The 15,296-nt window shown below is 43.1% G+C and overlaps 1 protein-coding gene across 1 annotated transcript in view; it reads left to right on the top strand.

Moving 5' to 3' along the window:
• LOC128109478 (C-reactive protein-like) overlaps positions 1-15,296 on the top strand; it is a 54,508-nt gene that overhangs the window by 14,208 nt on the left and 25,004 nt on the right. Inside the window, exon 2 of the mRNA XM_052736645.1 lies at positions 4,310-4,483. The gene's annotated coding sequence lies outside the window, so the exon portion shown is untranslated. The remainder of the gene's footprint in view (positions 1-4,309; positions 4,484-15,296) is intronic.

Genomic DNA, 15,296 nt, shown 5'->3' on the forward strand with positions numbered 1-15,296 from the left:
TTACTTACTCTTCCTTTGGCATTATTCAAGACAGAAGCCTCACTGCAGTGGATCAGTGTTAAACCATTTCAGAGGATGAAGGCGAGTCATGTGGGGTCTTTATTAAGCCAATATGTGCTATGAGGTATCCTAGTGGCTAGCTATGGTGCTGGCAGAGCTCTGGTATTTTGGAACTCTCCAGTGGCCGTTTCCATAAGATGAGATCTTCGAAGTGACTCTCCAGGTGAATGGAGACAGTGAGTAGCAAGACGTCAGTCCTGGTGAAGTTCATGCCCAAGGTTCTCATTGTGATCCTTCAGTAGGGGCCAGCTCAGAGCCTAGTCACCTGGGGATGGGATAGAGCAGAAAGACTAATAAGGCCTATCTGGGGGATGGGAGTTTCAGATGATAGACTGTATGACAGTATCTGTGTTTAAACACAGGGCAATGTATGTTATAAAACAGGTGCAGATTAAGCTTTGTGGTTTTTCCTGGGAATGAGAGATCACTTACAGCTAGGGGAATTGTGAAGGCTCAGGGCATGAATGACACACAGCTAAGCTCACAGGGTAAGTAAGCTTACATGGTGCGGACACTCGGACAGATGAGGTGAAGGAAGGAGATATTAGCAGCAGTGAGTTTAATGCTGGGGATTTCCGGCACCATGACATTTGGTGGGGAAGATATTTTGGGCAGTGGGGATTGTGAGACGTCTCCAGTTACACCATATGAGTAGTTGCTTACTCTTCGGTTTATGGTCCAGTCCTGTCTGTCTTGGGGCATGTGATCTGCAGGTGTTGATAGGGAGGTCAGAGAAAGGCGGGGAGGGAGTAAGACGGAGAAAGGGAGAGAGAGAGAGAGAGAGAGAGAGAGAGAGAGAGAGAGAGAGAGAGAGAGAGAGAGAGAGATTAAAGCCTTCACAGGGCTGACTGCTCAGGAAACTTAACACCTGGAAGTATATTCTCAAGCAACTGCTCAAAACCTTGTATTAATAAAGTAGCTTTTCGACTTTGATACGGAGGAGAAAATTCTGGAAGAGGTTCCACAACAGTGCTCAGCACTGCAGCTGGGCATCTCAGGACACATCTAAGAGAGCCATTGGTACACTCAGCCTCTTGTCAGGCAGACTTTTTTTCCTTAGGCTTCTTTACAACCACAGAAGGCTGCTGTTCTGTGGAATGGTAAGCCCAACAAAGCCTTAGAGTAGAGCTGTGCAGCAGTCGATCTATGGTTCCTTCCAGCAGCTGATGGATTTGTTACCATTAGCACAAGGTGGCTCTCCAGAAACTCTGCAATTGCCTCTTGAAATAGGAAAACCTCAGGTCACATGGGTAGGGTGTTGCTAATGGGGTGAAAACTTTTCCGGACCATTAAAACCAGTTCCTGTCACTTGCCTCTAAGTAAAAGTTTAAACAAACCTCTGTTCGCTGTTAGGAAAACCAGAATCAATATCTGATTACAGCAAAGTTCAATGCCATTCTGCCGGATTCCACCAACCTCACAAAATCCACAAAGGGGCAGGAGCTGAGACTGATGACTCTCAAGTGTCTGACTCAGAATCCAAGTTCTCGGGCCGCTGTCCGTAGAGTTTCAGTGGCATCAGTCACCAATAATCACAGTTGCTATATTAACATTGCACAGTGCTGTGTAGCTCATAAATCATCTTCCCTATACATATCATTTAATCCTCATAAAAACTCAACGAGGTGATTATTACTCTTGAACTTTTACAGAGGAGAAAAGCCAGGGCTTAAGATAACTCAAGCACATTATCCCAGATCTTGGGATGTGTGTGTGTGTGTGTGTGTGTGTGTGTGTGTGTGTGTGTGAATGTCTGTTTACGTCTGGTCTTACTGATCCAAGTCTATTTGGGCGGGGTCCAGAGATCAGAGTCAGGATTGGGGTGAAAGGTAAAGAGGTGAAGTGTTACACTAGGCAAAAGCTGGTCATCTAGGAATGAGCTGTCCTCAGATAGGGACAGACTTTCTCTAACCCTCTCTTTGCCCAGCAAGGTAATCAGACAGCACCAGAGACCTCCGTGTCTAGAATTATGTTCAACACCTTTGATTTTCTGATGAGGAAGCAAAGGTAGTGAGGTTTGTTGTTTTTCAAAGACTCCCACAGCTGCCCAGTGATAGGACTGGGATTTTCGCCCAGTTTTCTGCCCTTAAAAGGGAATTACGGTCACTCTACCTGGGTGCTTTTCCAGACATGCACTCTGTTCTTTTGATAAGGAAGCGGTGTGTTTACAGTGGAAGGTGGTGGGGCACGTCTTAGATAAGCGAGCTAATAATAACATTTGCTACGATTCATCAAACACCTGTGTTGTGCTGCACCAGATACTCCATAGGCATGTATGTCTATGTAACATTCTGGATAAAATAAATGTCTGTAATTTTCATGGGAACTTTGCAAAATCTGTATTATTTTCATGTGAAGAGACGGGGGACAGAGATGAAGAGGGACTAGCCAAGGTGATATTGAGTTCATGATTTTTCCAATGTGCAGTGTGGTCTCTGCAATAATTTCTTCCCTTGTCCTAGAAAACTGAAATGTCTGATTTTTTTTTTTAACACAGTCACGTATCAATTTTTGGAAATCATTAAAATTCAAATCATCCATGTTTATTCCTAGAACTATATCTGATTAAAAAGGGAGATAAGGGAGATGATTCAGTTATCGCCTTTAAACAGAGACCTTAGAAGTCTTGATTAATATGTATTTTTTTTTATTGTGAAGAAAAACCAACAGTTTTTTTTTTAAAAAGAGCTACAGATTAAAGTCATATGTTTAAGTAATTAGAAAAAAACAATTAGTTTTTTCAACCTCTGTTCCTCTGAAGTGTCAGGGGTGGAGCTCTGGTGATGTTCTCACCGTAATTAGTTCTTCTCTTTAGATAATACCTGTGGGAGCGCCAGGTGTATCCATCATCTTTACATCAGAGTTGCTCTAATACAATCCTTTCCCCTTAGCATCTGTGAGATAGTTAAGAAAACACACACACACACACACACACACACACACACACACACACACACACACACAAACATACACATGCATACACACACTTTTTCACTTGGGAAGTGTTAAGGCTTGGGGAAGAAGGATCGAGAGAAGGAGAAGGTCATTAGGGGCCAGCCACCCAGCTACACAACCAGCAACGGAGTAAGAAAGACAGGCATGAAGTGCTGTGCCTTCCAGGAAGGAGCTGAACCTCAGATGGGGAGTGTGGAATTCCTGGGGCCCGAGAAACAGCAGGGAGAGGGTGCCAGGACATGGGAAATAGCACTGACTAGGAGGTGGGTGTTGTTACAAAGTTGGTCAGTTTTCACACACATCTCTTCCCCTGACTCATAGTCTCTCTTTCTGGCTGGTGTGCCCCGCCCTGATGTGATATGGGTACCTTCCAGTTCTGGCCCTCTGTTAGTGCCGTATGGAAGTCCCTTGGCACAGATGCCTGCTTCTTCCTGGACAACCTGGAGTGGTTATGTATAATCTGTTCTCATAGACGTGGAATAAGAGTCTTCTCTCCCAAAGTAGCAAGTGATTCAGCTCTAAGGTAATCATGATGGCACCTTGTCCCTCAAGTTTTAGGCTTTTTACTTATTTTCTTACACGTTGACTCTTGGTGCTCTCTTATCCTTGTGGGTTTTCTGCTTCCTAACTACTGACTTGGTTCTTAACGCACAAACTTAATCCTCATTCCTGACCACTCAGGAAGCTGCTAAGCCATATGGACTTTACCCGTTTTCAGTCCACACCTGTAATTCTTAGGTTTGTTGTGTTTTTCTGCCTGGCTTCCTGTGTTGCTCTGGGTTGCCTCATCAGCAATCAGCTCTGATCCAACAAGGAGGTCCAATTTTATTGAGCAGTCGGGTGTTGGAGGAGTCCTCACATCTTCATCTAGCATCTGGCATAATTCTCATGATATTTCCCATCATGAAGTTAATTTTATAAGTAATAATTCAAAGAAGCTTCAACAGAAGTATTTTATAATCAAGGAATGATAATTCTTTCCTGTTGTTGAGTTAGTTATGCCTTTATAAATTATAATATAGTATTACAAAATTGTATGGAGTTCCTACAGTGTCCCGAAATTGGGGTCATTCCATCTCTCCAAAGAACACCAGCCCTATTCCTGTGATGAAGAATATTTGATACAGTATTCATGGGTGACAATTTCTTATGCTGCTTCTTTATACTAACAGTGAACAAAAGTCAGTTTCCCTGTGGAGTCTACATTTTAGTAGTAATTTCAGCAATATGAACTCATAACTTATCTCAATAGGATATTATGAAATGAAGTTTTTTTTTTTTCTCCCACATCCAGGCTAATTTATCCAAATCAAGATCCTCAGTTGGAAAGGCAAACTCAGTCTCTGGTTCCAGCAAAATTGGCAGTATGTCCTGCATGTATGTTGAGAGCATTCAGTTCTGGAGAACTCTTGGCCAACAAGCTCAAGATTAATTTCTTATTGTTCCTCCAAAATGTTGTATCTCCAAGGTAAGATATGGTGGGCTCTAAAGTAGTAGTTCTTTCAGACCATTGTTCCTAAGAATTTGCACTGAGCATGCAGGAGGTGGAGGCAGAGGAAGGTGATTCTCTGTGAGCCTAAGGATAGCCTAGTCTACCTATTTAGTGATTTCCGGGCCGGCCAGGGCTACATAGTAAGACCCTGTTTTGAAAATCAAAATTCACATTCAATTTATTTGTGGAGCTATAACTGGTTATGACAGATCATTGATGAGCCCGATGGCATGTTGTCAACACCATTTCTAACCATCATCAAGCGGTTTCAGATGGGCCTGCTAAAGCAGTTGTTTTCCACAGTGCCCACTTGACACCACAATGCCATGCTCCATAGTGCATCTGTAGGTTGCTCTCTGACCTTCAGGGTTTGATGGGGCTGGGGATCCTGACCTCAGAAAGGAATTGAGAAAGTGCCTGGCAATCACATGACCCATCATCATTTCCTGTTATTAGCTTGGCATGGGTGGGGGTAATCAGCAGAACTTCATTCCAAGTGTGTGTTGAAATTCTCTGCTGTCCTTTGAAATCCCAAGTAATGATTTCCTCCCATTGTACAACGCAAGAAGTCTGATGAAGCAACACATTTGGTATTTTGTGTTTGGAGATCTCTTTCACAAAGGCCACCTATAGATGTTCTGGGTTTGCTTGAGTGACAGTGCTGGATGATGCCATAGGGGCCACCGGCTAAGTCTACGCGGTAATAAAACACATCCTATAGGAACAGAGGCAGAGATAAGCAAATCTAAGAGGGATAGAGCAACAACTCAAGGGTGTATCAATCAGACAGCCAAGGTCACGGTGAGCAGAATGGAACACCAAGAAAATAGTCCCCGATAAACCAATGCGGTAATTGGAAGTGTTTGTGGTGATGGGAAAGAGGACTCTGGAGGCCTCCAGGGTGAGATAAGGCAAGCAATCAACGTGTCACGGTAATTTGTTAGCTGTCTTGGCTTCGGGTCGAGGTGTATAAACCTGCCTGATGTGATGTATGAAGCCCGCTAACTCTAGGAAAGTTGGCCATAGAAGGACAACAGCAAAGTGGAGCCTGCTTGGTGCCGACAGGGGAGTCATCTGCACCTGTAAATGTGACATCTTCTCTGATGAAGGGAGTGGTTGACTACAAGCCTCCTACATCAAGCCTTACTGAGCACAAAAGACTATTTCATGCTTTCCCCTGATCTTCATGATGAGTTCACATGAACTGATGTTCTTTAAAAGCTGCAAAATGGGTATATAGACTCCTCACCTCTACAGGCCAAAAGACATCCACTGACCTTCTAAACCCATGAGAGCTACACAGCCCTCATGTCACAGACAACATCCTAGCTTTGTGCACTTTTCTCTGATCCCGAGGCTGCATGGGATGACAGTCCCACCACACTGCTAACCTCACACATGACTTATGCGTCTCTTTTCTTGCTAGGATCACACCAATAGTACCTTCAAGCATTGCAGGGATTTTTTACCTATTCTACACTGAACTCAGCTGAGACCACCTGGCCCAGCTCATGGATAATGTATTGCTGTGATAGCACCTGATCTTTGCTCACTCAACACCTATTATTTTCACTTTTTCCCTCAGAAACAAACTCTGATTTTTATCTAATAATATGATATATAGAGCTAAGAGGGTGCTATTCCTAATGTCCTTTGCAGTTGGGTTTGATTATGTGATAAAGTTCTGGCCAATAAGATTTAAGCAGAAGATGTTGGCTAAGACTTCTGGGAAATCTCCTGGAGTGGGAACTGAGTTCTGAGGCCCAATCCTTTGGCTTAATCTCACTCCTGCTTCCCACAGGTTGAGAACACACAAGACAGCCAGATCGTATCATTTAGTCGGACTTTGAGACTAGAAATCACCTAATGGGAATGGCCGGTTCATGAATTAGATGGGGTCTGGGTCTTTTGTAATTAGGTGGAGCTTCAATTTCTCTCTCTCTGGACCTCCACAGGATATGTTTAAATGGCTCCCTTTGTGAGACCTTGATTAACTCAAGGTCATCTTTGCTTCATTCCTTATGGATTGCCCTTAGATTGGCCTGCCCACAGTTATGTCCCTAATAATCAACCCATGTTAGCTTTCTTTTCTTTAAAAAAAAACAAGGGTTTTAGTATGTTGCTCATGTTGACATCCAACTCATGATCCTCCGGCCTTACTCCACCCCCCCACCAAGGGCTAGGATTGCAGGCAAGCTCCACCATGCCTGGCCAATGTCAGTGTCTCTGCGATGGATTTCATACTTTCTTCACCTCTGTGGTCCTCCTTTGGTCTACGCGACCTGTTGCAGTCCAGGCATGATATCCGTCCGTTTTTATGTTAATATAGTGTAGTAAAGAAGCTGTTGTCGTGTCTCTGTTCTTTCCAGTCTGCCCCATGCAGTCCCCAGTTGCTAGAGACGCATCACTTAGCTCACTCGGGCCTCAGTTTTTTTGTCTGTAAAATAAAGGGGACACCCCACCCCAAGGGAGGCAACTCACTTCAATTCCAAGTTGGAGAGTGGTAGTGACCAGGCCTGAACCTGAAAGCTCCTGCTCAGCTCCCCCCATCATACCTATACCTCCCAGCTCGTTGTGAGAACCAGATAAGGTCATGCACTAAGAGGCATTTTTATGTTCTGGAAAGTGGCATGAAGATCTTTGTGATCATTGCTGGGATTTATGCTTCCTAACAATCCAAGTGACAGAGTGAGGCCTCAGCTCTTAGAGAAAATTACTTGCCTTCACTGTTTCATTTTCCCCACAAACCTCAGGGGAGTGGCTCTTAGGCTTTGTAAAGAGTCAACTGATACTTAGGAGGTTTTACACTAAACGGAGGAAGCTTCTGTTGGCCTTTCTTGTGTCTGAATCTTCCCCGGTCTCACGGTGAGCTGGGGTTGGCTTTCCTTTGCCACCAGGGACCACAGTAATCACAGTAATAACATCATCCCCCTTAGGGCTTCTCTCTCTTTCTCTCTCTCTCCCTCCCTCCCTCCCTCCCTCCCTCCCTCTCTCTCTCCCTTCCTTCCTTCCTTCCTCCCTTTCAGGATTCTTTGCTTCTCTTTTATGCTCAGGTGGCTTCAAAGCCAGCTCAGAAACAGTTCATTTCTCTCTCTCTCTCTCTCTCTCTCTCTCTCTCTCTCTCTCTCTCTCTCTCTGTGTGTGTGCAGATATATGGAGGCTAGAGCTAAGCCTTAAGTGTCATTCCTCAGGAGCTGTCCACTTTCCAAAAAAAAATTTGTTGGGGCTTTGAGGTTCAGAGTACTGAGTCCTCTTCCAAAAGACCCAGGTTTGAGTCCCAGCACCCACATGGTGGTTTACAACCGTCTGTAACTCTAGTCCCAGGGGATCCAGTGGCCTTTTCTGGCCTCCATGGACACCAGGCATGCAGGTGGGACACATGCAGACACAACACCTGTATGTAGCAAATAACTAAGTAAATAAATAAAATTTATAATTAAGTTTCTAAAAGGTGTGTGTGTGTGTGTGTGTGTGTGTGTGTGTGTGTGTGTGTGTGCCCTTGGAGTCCAGAGATGATTTTAGACCCCTGGAATTGGAGTTACAGGTGGTTGTGAGTTTCCAGTGTGGGTACTGAGAACTGAACTTCTTGGATCCTCTGTAAGACCAGCATGAGCCCTTAACCACTTAGTCATCAGTTCCCACTTATATTTTGAAACCAGGTCTCTCACTGATACCTCAGCTTCCCCCCAACAGCCTCTCCTTAGGCTAGACTAGGCTGGCCACCAAGTCCCAGGGAGTTTGCTCTCTTCACCCCCACAGTCATGGGACTACAATCATGCACTGCTATGCCTGCTTTTTTAAATTTAATTTTATTTTTTATGTGAAGTGCAGGGGATTGAATCCAGGGCCTCATGCTTGCATGGACTTGAGCTGTACCCACAACCCACAACCCACACACAACTACTTTCTGACTGTTGAAAGCACCCCAATGAGGATGTTCTTGAAGAGGTAAGCCCCAAAGCTTCTGGAAGTAGGATCAGGATTCGGGTCAGTGGGGACTTGGTCAAGAGCCAGTTTTGGGAAGGAAATAAAGGAGTTAGAAACCGGAGAGGCATTGTGGTCCCTCAGGGGGATGGTCGCTGTCTGCGGGAGTCCTCTTCCAAAAGCCCCAGGTTTGAGTCCCCATCATTCTTCATGTTGTGAACTGGAGGACACTGATGAAATATCTCCCAAGGAGCTGCGGTGGCACTGGGGCTGTGCAGCTTACTAGATGGAGCTCTTGCCGGTCTCACGCCCTGGAGCTATGCCGCTACTGTCCACAAGGAGGCGCCGACTCTTGCCTTTGTCTTTCTGTTTGACCTAAGGATTTTGCAGAGGATCTGAGTTCTTGAGAGGAACTGGCTTCTTTAAGAGGATTTGGCCTCCAGAAATAATAGAATTGTAGGTTTTTTGTTTTTTTTTTTAAACTGGAGAAGCTCTCAGAGTTCTTATTTGATGGAGGTGAGCAACTGAGGTCCGGAGAGGTTAAGTGATCGGTTCAAACTTTTGCGGTAAAATACTGTGTTAGGATGGTAATGTGGGTTCTTAAAAAATTTCCTAATTAAATGTTCTTTCCATGAAATCTTTTTGCAATCAAGAAGTCAGGATATTTGATGAATAATGGTAGGAGAGCGGAACAGATTCGCGAATTACCTGATTTATTTTCTGGCAGTAGTAGCCACTTTAAAAGAAAATGGCTCTGCAATAGTTTTCAAAGAGACCAGGGTCGCAAGGATGGACCTGCAAATTGTAATGTCTCTGTCTTCTTTTCCCCAGCGCTCTTCATTCCGTTTCCCGTTTATGATCCCACCTTCTGGGGTATTTGGTCTCATAAACTGTCGGAGACTCCATTGCACGTACACGTTGACCTTGGTAGTTTTTTCTTTTGTTCACCAATGGGAGTTATTATGACAACCTAGAAAGGAAGATAATAGCAAGGGCACATTTCCTTTATCTTGATCTCTGCTGACTGATTTCCTGTGTGGCCAGGAATGTGGGCCTGGGCTCACTTCCAAGACTATGTGTAACCAAGAACTGGAAATGGAAAACTTAGCAAATGTTCAACAGTTTTCTTTTGCCCCCCCCAACATCCGCCCGCTAACTCTCTCCTGCAGCCTCTTATACCCCAAGCTAGCCTTGGCTGGCTGTGTAGCTGAGGATTGCCTCAAACTTACAGAGTGCTAGAATTATGCCACCATGCCTGGCTGGCGTCATGCTGGAACTCAGGGGCTTTGTGCCTGATAGCCAAGGTACACCCTCAGCTCTTCTCTTAAATCCAACCAGTTTGGACAGTGAGAAAACTCAATGCACATTTCTACCTTGTGGTGTACTGGAGGTGACCAACAATTGGCTTCCAAGAATGAATGGTTCCTAGAAGTTAGGATTCTATTGTCATGGGTAGCCAGCAATAAGACATAGTGGTGTGGAGCATGCACAGTGTGGAAGTTAGGTCATGCTCCAGGTTAAAGCTTTCTTTTCTCCTGATAGCCAGCTTGCCAGCACAGTAGTGTCTTTGGAGAATTATACTTTATGAAGTTTCTTGAGATCTTTCCATGTCCGTGCAGATATGTAGCACTCATTGTTTTAATTATTATACAGAGTGCTGCTATGTGACTGCACCACAGTTTTATATAATTGATAACTAAATGAGGGGTATCCTTGCTTGAATTTCTCCAGAAAAAGACTTGGAGGCATGGCTTTGAGTGCAGACAGTGCTTTAAAAAAGTGAGTGAACCCAGAAAGCACAAGTCAGACAGTGAACAAATTGAGCCAAACTTGCTCATTTCAGCCAGGACCCAGACAAAGAATTCACATTTGGTGAGCTGAGACACCTCCTCAGTCTTTTAGTCTGCTTCTGTTCGTCACCCCTTTCTTGCAGTTTTCCTGAGGAAACCGGGTCATTTTCCTTACCTCCCGGGACTCCCCACCATATTGTTTCACGTGCTCTTTGTCAATGCAGCATGTTGTACAGAAGTCTCTTATCTGTGGCTTCACTTTCCGTGTTTTGTTACCGTTGGCAACTGTGCTCTGAAGCATCAAATGGAAAATGCAAGAAATAAACAGTTCGGAAGTTTGAAATTGGATGCCGTTCTTAGAAACTTGACGGACTCCCATAGCACCCTAGTCCACTCTTGCCCGAATCTGCATCATCCCTTTGTACAGTGTATCCACCCTGTATATGCTGCTTGCTTGTCAGTAACTACCTGAGTTATCAGACACACTGTCAGGGTATCACAGTGTTTACGCTCAACCAACCCTTGTTTTATTTAATAATTGTCCCAAAATGATGTTGGCGATTGAGACATACCAAATAAAGTCATAAAATGCTTTAGGTGAAGAGCAGAAAGTGCTTGATTTAACAAGATGTGTATGAGCAGGACAAAGAAACACAATATAGGGCTTGGAGGTTTCAGGCCTCCACTTTGAATGTATCAGTCTGTGGGCAAGGGGAACTATTATGATTCATGTAAATTATTCATAAATTCAGAAGTAGAATTTTTTCCAGTTTAACAATAGTAAATACTGATAGATATTTATTATTAAGCTTGATTTATTGTTATATTATCATTTTACGATAAAATTTCTATTCTATTTTTTTTCATAGAATATGTTTTGATCATGTTTCCCCTCTCCCCTAATTCTTCCCAGATCCTCTCCACTTCCCCATCCACCCATGTTCTTTTTTTTTTGGTTTTTCGAGACAGGGTTTCTCTGTGTAGCTTTGCGCCTCTCCTGGAACTCACTTGGTAGCCCAGGCTGGCCTGGAACTCACAGAGATCCGCCTGGCTCTGCCTCCCGAGTGCTGGGATTAAAGGCGTGCGCCACCACCGCCCGGCCTTCTTTTTCTTTAAAACAAATGAACAAACAAACCAAACCCAAACCAAACCAAAACCCTCAACACACATACATACAATCTCCCCACCAAAATGCAAAAGTGGAAATAAAAATAAACAAACAAAAATAAAATAAGGCAAAAATGCCCAAGCAAAGGGAAATGAGACAAAAAAAGTCTACAAAATACCACTGTGTTCATTTTATGTTTGTCAACTTCTGGGGCCTGTCCTGGAGTGTGGTTGATACACCCAGTGAGAATCCACTGGAGAAAATAGATTTTTTCTTTGCCAGTGGATATTAATTGAAAATAGCTTCGTGGGTAGGGGTAGGAGCCTGCATCCGCTCTCCCCGCTCAGTGCTGGGACCCTGTCTGGCTTGAACCTGTGTGGCCTATGTGTTTGCTCTCACAGTCTCTGTGAGTTCACATGTCCATCAGTCCTGTTGTGTCTGGAAGACACTGTTCCCTAGGTGTTGGCCTTTACATCTGGCTCTTACAATCTTTCCACCTCCCCTTCTTCATAGTTCTCTGAGCCCTGAGGAGAGGGAGTTTGATGAAGACATCCTATTTAGGACTGATTGTTTCAAAGTCTTTCCCTCTCTGTACATTTCAATTTAATTTAAAGAAATACTGAGTAGATATTACAGATACTTTTACATGCCAGCTCCATCTCTCCTACTGATAGTTTCTCCTACTATAAAAATTTTATTATAGTATGGTAAATCTGTCATAATTAATGGACTGACACTGAATTGATACACTGTCAAAATCTTAGTTTATCAGATTTCCTTCGTTTTCCCTAATACCTTTTCGCTGTGGTAGGATCATAATAAGATACTATATTGCATTTAGTCTGTGAGTCTCCTTAGGCTCCTGTTGGCTGTTTCTCTGGCCTTCCTTGCTTCTGTTGACCTTGACAGTTTGGAGCATGGGTTAGGTACATCACCAGATGCTCGTCTATTAGAGTCTGTCTGATGATTTCCTCTTGGGTTTTCATGGGAAGATCTCAGAGTTAAAGCACTGTTTCATCAGAGTGTCTCAAAGGTACAGATTATCGGTGTGATTTGTGACTGCTGATTTCGACCTCAGTCACTGGCTGAGGGGGTGTTTCTCAGGCTTCTCTCCTCAAGATACTCTGCCCTCCCCAGGTCTCCATCCTCCCACACTCTTTGCACAGACGTCACTATGGCAGCCCACACACCAGGAGTGGAGGGTTATATTCCCTGTCCTTACAAGACTCTCCTTTTGAGGGTTTACTGTGTATGGGATTCATTTGGAATTCTGTATTTATTTATTTACTCAGCCTTGTATTTACACTGATATGAACCAGGGATATTTTTACTACATTGATAGTATAAATTCAATATTATTTTTGCTTCTTAGCTTTGGGTAGTGGGAACATTTTCAGTTGACCAGGTATATATTCTCTACCAAGTTGCAGGCATTTTTTTTTAAATTTTTATGAGAAGTTCCTTAATTTCTGGCATTCATTGATCCTTAGGGATAGAGATTTATTCCGTCTACCTCCAGTAATTGGTAGGGGAGGATCACATTTTATGAAGGAGGCATATAAACACCCACTATTCTGTGATGGGCTGCATTGCTTGCTTTCTCCCTTCACAGAGCTTCCCCTTAACTATTGTTAGTGGAGGCCTCTAGTATTTAGTTTTGTTTAAATTTCCCAACTGGGGAATCAATTTAAGAAAATGTATGACACATTTTTCTGTTTCTATAACTGTTTTTCAGTGAGGATGTGGCCCTGTAATGTCTTGGTGCGTGTGTGCCTTTGTGCGCGCGCGCGCGTGTGTGTGTGTGTGTGTGTGTGTGTGTGTGTGTGTGTATAGGACCTGGATCTTATTTGCTATCTGTACAAGGCCTTGCTGCCTAGATGTCGCCAGGTGAGATAGCCACATGGGCTTATTACCTTTCTCTCCTGCTTCCCAACTCCCTTTCATCTGGTCTCTCAGGGCTTTGCTTTCTCCGTTTTGTTCTTTAGCCATGCAGTTAAAAGCATGTTTTCACATCTTTCCCCCACCCCTGGAATTTCTAAATATTTTATATTTTAGAGTTTTTAGTCTCACATTGCCAAAAATAAAAGTGCTGCTCTTCACTTTTGTAATCCACTGTTTTATTTGGAGAAATTAAAAATCCCTGCAAAACATTATTTCAAATATATCCTACCTTCTGCCCAGAATTGGGTATTTTTAATTTATTCAATGAATATTTACACACCCATATACCGTTCTAAAGACCTGAGACAAATCAGTGAAGAAAATAACAACAACAACAACAACAACAACAACAAAAACCCTGCTTTTCCACGAAGCTCCCACTCTAATGGGACAGACAGGCAGTGAGAGATGAACACAAGATGCAATTATATCGTGTTGTATATAGAACATACATAACATAACAAAAAACATAACAAAAAAACAAGAGCAGCATTTAGGAGTCAAGACTGAGGGAAGAAGCCCAGGGTGGTGGTGCACATTTTAATTCCAGCATTCAGGGGGCAGAGGCAGGAGGATCTCTGTGAGTTCAAGGCTGGTCTGGTCTACATAGCAAGTTCCAGGTTATTCGGGGCTACATAGAGAGGCCTTGTTTCAAAGAAAAGAAACCAAACAAAATGGAGCAAAATAAAACAATATTAAGGGAAGAAGAGTGACTTTTTTCTTTTAAAATAAAGTAGCTGTTTATTAACAGGCTTTAACAGAATACCACAGACTGTGTAATTTATAGTGTGAAAAAGTTTTTGGCACACAGTTCTGAAAGCTGAGAAGCCCAGCACCGAAAGGGCTACATTTGGTGGATGCCTTTGTCTTGCATGGTAACATGGGGGAGGGTGTCACATGGGGGAGGGTATCACATGGGGATAGGACATACAAGAGAGGGTAGAAACGAAACAAATGGACAGAGCTCATTATTATTATTATTATTATTATTATTATTATTATTTGTTTTTTTTTGAGACAGGGTTTCTCTGTGTAGCTTTGGAGCCTGTCCTGGATCTCACTCTGTAGACCAGGCTGGCCTTGAACTCACAGAGATCCTCCTGGCTCTGCCTCCTGAGTGCTGCTGCCACCTGGCCCAGAACTCACTCTTATAATAAGACCACTCTCAGGGTAAGGAACCACTCCTTTGGGAGCAGCATCAGTCCGTTCATGAGGGTGAACTCCTCATGACCTATTCACTTCTGATCTTCCCACCTCCAAACATATGGTATTTGTGACACTGACGTCCATCACTTAATTGATGGAATGGCCGTCAGATTTCTCCACTCCAGTATCCTACTTTTTCTCTTGGGAATGAATACTTTACGATCATGCAGGTGTCCTTCCCCTCATGTTTTCATTGTTTCGCTCTTTTCCTGTTAGTTTATATGTCTGTAAATGAATATTCCTCAGAGCGAGAATAAGTTGGGTCCAGAATCAGTTCTGTTTCTGTTGCCTCCCTCTTAAAATGTAGATTCTGAGAAAACTGTATTCACATACATAAGTAGAAAGGGTCAGACAAAATTATTTTTCTTCTTTCAAGCATCTTACTACTGAGTTATATTCCCAGACAAGAGGAAGTTTTATGCAAACACATTTGTTTAATTCTTTTCAAGTTATATGCCTCCAATCACAATTTCTCCATCACAGAAGTTATAAATAACATTCTTTAAGCTGATTAGACTCTCCTTTTATTTGGTGAAAACAAATAAAAAATGTGATATGCCAATAGATTTGTTTTCTAGTTTTAAGTTTCTCTGAGTTATACAGAAATACTTTATTGAAAGCATCAAAGACCCTGTGTTTTGTGATTGTCTTTTAAGAGGCGCCTGCTTGGCCTGGTATGCTTAGGAACCTTCAAATCACCTTTGTTAATAATACGATTTTTGATAACACACCTTTATTAGGTACACTTAAGGGGCAGTTAAAGTCCTCTAGCCATTTAAAATCAATGTATGGAAATCATCCACTGCATAACTTAGTGATG

Source organism: Peromyscus californicus, unplaced genomic scaffold (assembly GCF_007827085.1).
Source record: "Peromyscus californicus insignis strain IS unplaced genomic scaffold, ASM782708v3 Scaffold_14__1_contigs__length_90479793_seg_2, whole genome shotgun sequence".
NCBI classification, from domain to species: domain Eukaryota; kingdom Metazoa; phylum Chordata; class Mammalia; order Rodentia; family Cricetidae; genus Peromyscus; species Peromyscus californicus.